This window comes from Octopus bimaculoides, chromosome 12 (genome assembly GCF_046866305.1).
Source record: "Octopus bimaculoides isolate indiv1 chromosome 12, ASM4686630v1, whole genome shotgun sequence".
NCBI classification, from domain to species: domain Eukaryota; kingdom Metazoa; phylum Mollusca; class Cephalopoda; order Octopoda; family Octopodidae; genus Octopus; species Octopus bimaculoides.
The window spans coordinates 45475550-45480768 of NC_142939.1; positions in this window are offsets into that span (position 1 = coordinate 45475550).

Genomic DNA, 5219 nt, shown 5'->3' on the forward strand with positions numbered 1-5219 from the left:
TTGGAGCGAAACAAATAAAAACTTCTGACCGGTTATATGCCATAACCAAGAAAAATGTACTATTCAACATATATAAGATTAGTCGGAGTCTAATTCTCTTTCAGAGTTTACTTCTTCTCTGCCTTGTAGACAACTGACCGATCATACATACATACATACATACATACATACATACATACATACATACATACATACATACATGCATGCATACATACATGCCTACATACATACATACATACATACATACATACATACATACATACATACATACATATCTGCCCTGCAAATATAAATATCTCTTTGAAAATCAAAGAAAAAGGAGATATCTATGGACAGCTGCTTTGAAACCTCCAGCTTCTATATTCAGACTATGAATTCATATTCACACCAATAATAATTGGAGCACCAGATTTTTGTCAGTAAATTTTGAAAGAAGAATCTGAATAAACTGGGATTTTCAGAAAGAGAAAACAACCGGCTAATTTGTACATTACAAGTGCAATCTGTGAGTGGAACAGTAAAAATATGCAAGACTTTCCAGAAGTTCCAAATGTGAATTTGTCTGTGTTAACTACATCTCAAAGATGGAGCTTTGTATCTTTGTTGGAAACCATCTCCCTCCTCAGAGAAAAATTTATGATTAAAAATAGAAGATACATACATACATACAGACAGACAGACAGACAGACAGACAGACAGACAGACAGAGGGAAATAGAGAGAGATATAGATATGACATAAAAGCATTGAGATCCAAAATGGTCGTTGTACAGGCAGTTGGTTAGCCTCAACCACAGAGATATTGAGATGGGTTGTATATATAACACAAAGCAGATAATGATTGATCAATAAAGTTTATTAATCAACGTATATCCGACACTTCGTACCATATCGAATTAAATAAGCTGGCTTCCAGTATACAGCTCCAATACATAGCAAAAATGTTGCTAACTATGCGTGTATAACCGGTATGTGCAGGGAATGGAGCAAAATCGTGCTGCATGCGTTTCCAAGGAAGGTTGAATGGAAGCTATGTAACTTTAAGCTATTACATATATGCTCAGCTTCCTTTTTCGTTAGTTATTGTTATTTACGAAATAATTCTGAGATGTCGGGTAGAAGTTACTACACCTACAACAGTAGAATCTGGGTAGAAGCTTTCGCCTATTTTCAATGAGTTTCTGGATTGCAAAAAATAGACCAAGGGAAAAATTTGCTCGAGATAAGATTGGAAAACAAAAATAGCAATAAATAGATACACACGTACACATATAATTCCAATCTACACACGCACATACAAACTCAGATAAGGTTGTTGTTTTTCATTGTGTGTCAAGTACATTGGGGGCAGTAACAGTGAGAAGAGGTGGATATTGTAAGTTCCAACTTTGACAATAGGGGAAAGTTATTTTAATGGCGGTAAATGTTACTCTCCAGTCCCAAGGAATGGTCTCTATCAATGTGTGAATGTGTGTGAGTATGTGTGTGTATATATTGATGGAGATGTTAGTAAGTTGTTGATCGCGATAAACAAGTCATGTGATATCTAGCACTCTCTAGTCTTTTATCATTTGGTCATGCACACTATATTTAGTCACGCTGATACCGCACGCACATCTACACTTACGTAAATATGTGTGTGTGTGCATGTATGTATACTGTGCGTGTGTTGCGCCCTCCGTGCTGAACTATATATATATATATATATATATATATATATATATATATATATATATATAGGATCTAGTTCAAAACGGGGGCACCAGTTTTCATTTATGTCTTATGTAGTGTTTTTGGTACCGAAAGACTTTCAAACTTCGTATACTTATCTATTTTGTGTTATAGAACAGAAAAATATTTTGTATTTCATGTAAAAAATTGTCTTATTTCGATAATTTCAACCAATCACTGACAAGTATTCAGCTGTTTACAGTTACTCCTAAGCGGTGTAATGCGTATTTAATCTCCATTACTTCTGACATTTTGCAGAGAGGCAACACACGTGTGTTCGTTTTCCCTAACCCTAACCCTAACCCTAATTGACTTGCTCCTTCCCTCAAAAACCAGGCCTTGTGCCTATAATAGAAAGGTTTATTAGCTACTGCCAATATGCTTCAGCCATTTTTTGACAAGGAAATAATAATTTTATCACCGCCGAGAATCGTTTGTTTACGTAGTCAGCACTTAATGTATACGGCTGAATGGACGTCAGTCATTGGTTGAAATTACAGAAATACGACAACTTTAACATAAAATAAGTTGCAATATAATAATTTTTCTTAAGAAGACTAAGAGAAAAAGATGTTTTATATGACACATTCTACCAGTGTCCCAAGTTTCAAAGTGTTTCGTTAAAAAAGTACTGGTGCCCCCGTTTTGAATTAGATCCTATATATATATATATATATATATATATATATATATATATATATATATATATATATATATATATATATATATATATATATACATACATACATGTACGTGTGTGTGGCAACTGCACAGAGAGAAAGAAGGATAGAAATTCTGGTAAAATTCCTCAAATGATGAACATTAAACTGCTTTGGGTAAAATTTCGTGTAATTTGGGCTTTGATGTGAGTTCAATTACCGTTAAGGTCGCTTTGTCTTTACATTGTCCAGGAGTCGATACTAATAGGATCGAGAAAGAAATTTTAATCCCTTCCCTACACCAAGATCTGATCGGACGGTCAGTGAGGATCGAGAGCTATGAGCGGATTCCATTGTATTGTTTGGTGGAGTATGAGTTGCGTGTGAGTAAATTTGTTTAATGTGTAGTCTCGCAATAGTAATATATGTAGAGTTAATGTTCAACTCCGTTTAACTGTGATATAAATCTCGATAACAGGTTAAAGTATATTGAGTGAGGCGATCTAATCGATCGAGAGAGTATATGTGAAATTGCCGAATCAATTATCGATTTTATACAGAGAAGGTTGAACTAGAATGTTGATCAGCTGCATGGATATTTAAGAGATGAGAACGTACGCACATACATGGACACAGATAATCATATACAGATTCATACGAACGCATGTGTGTGTGTGTGTGTGTGTGTGTGTGTGTACGTGTGTACATACAAATCACTTCATCATCATTGTCAAGTTTCCCTTACATGGTATAGCCAGTCATTGGAGTGCTACTCAAGACACTTTTACAGTCAGCTGCCCCCTCTGTTTTCATTTTTCTGTCATGTGCTGCAGGGTCGCGGTGTTGTGACTTGTTCAGTCATTGATGTTGCCAGGCCATATTTTCCTCCTTCTGCGCCTCTCTCACCCTCTCTCAACTGTGCCCGGAAGAATAGTTTGAACAGGTAGTTGTGGCGGGATACGTGACCGGACCAGATAAGCTTTCGCCTTTTTACCTGCACAAGGAGTGGTTACTGACTGACAACGTAATTGTCGACTTGCTGCCTGACGAAGCTGTTCGTTTTGCCTTCTGTGTACAGGATGCGCAGCGGCCTTCTGAAGCACTCGTGCTCAAATGCCTGGATTCTTCGTTCCACGTCAGCTGCATGATTCAAGCTCTCCTACTCGTATAAAAAGATCGACGTCACCAGGAACTTGCATACTTTGCGTCTCGTTGGAGAATTAATGGAATTGCTTCTCCATATGGTGTTTAGCTTCGTCATGGCTATAGAAGTCAAACTGAGCCTCATTGTTATCTCCTTTCGTCATCTGCCATCCTTTGTCAAAATGGATCCTTGGTACTTGAAGGTGAGCACTTTGTCAAGTCTCTCTCCGTTCAACACGATGTTGGTTCTGGATGTAACTATTAACCACGGTATTGCTCTTTTCTGGGCTGGTGTCCAACGCATATGCTCCTGATACTTTATCCACTCTGGAGGTGAGTTCCTTGAATCCTGCTTCACCGCTTCTTAACAGGTCAATATCATTAGCAAAGCGCAGGCTGGAGAGGGGCCGTCCTTCAATGTAGACAAAAGGGTGGGTGTCTTGGAGTGTCTTCTGCATGATATTCTCCAGGATGATGTTCAAAAGTACTTGAGCAAAGAGACATCCTTGTCAAACACCCACTGTTGTCCGGAAGAATTCTTCGATGTTGATGATCAGGAGAACTGCACGGATCTTTCTGATTTGACGGGCGCCACTTTTTATTTATGTTTTATTTAGTGTGTTTTCTACTGAAACACTTTCAAACTTCGTATACTTGTATATTTTGTGTTATAGAACAGATGAAAATGTTTGTATTCGAAGTTATTTCATGTAAAAAAATTGTCGTATTTCGGTAATTTCAGAAAGATCCCCGTATTTTGCCTACAAATTAAGACAAGAAAAAAAAAAGGTGGAGTAAAGCAGCAGAAGATCGAGGGGAGGAAGTGATGGGCCACATACTCCACCAATTGATGTGCTCAGCCGTGCCTGCGGTAATGACTACGATGGCGTTGCCGCGGAGAATGGCCAGCGACACTCTCTGTAGCAGCCATTCCACCTCTCGGAGCTCATTTCCCCGACGAATCACTGTTATCTCTATTTTGCGGAGGAAATCGGTAGTACGGGGACCAAGAACACCTGACGTCTCGACGATGACCGGCTGTATTTAAATGTTATAAATAAACACTTACAAAGGAAAAAAAATCAGAAAACAAGAAAGAAAAAAATTTAAGAGTGTTAGGAAATAAAGCAGAACAAGAAATAAGTAAAATTCTTCATTCGATTTATATACTTTTTCGCTTCAACATTCAAATTTTACTTGGTAAACTGTTGAGTCAATAAACATCAGTTACTAAGCTTCGTATCATTAATCATGATCAAATAGTTTATTTTTTTCTTCTCTCTCTGCAAAGAAATGCTCGACTCCTCAAAAGGTGAAACCATTTCACAAAATTTAAATAACTACCTGGCCAAATGAGAATTATCATGGGTGATATAAATTGATGTTTGTACCAATGGGTTTCCTTTGTAGTAGTAGACTGCATGAAATGGTTTTAGAACTCTTCTACAAAGCAAGATCTGGATGTTAATACCACCCTCTGCTTTTACATAGAGAAGACTTGATTGTAAACACAGTGGATGTAAAACAAAGTTTAAATCAAGTTGTCGAAATGATTCATTTTATTTAAAAAATAAAACAGGCCATTAGAGACGTGTTTGTCAGAAAACAATTGTGTTCACATATTTCACAACACCGAAATTTACTAGTCACCTATCGAAAAGAAATAGTTGTTGAGGTGGAAGGTGCT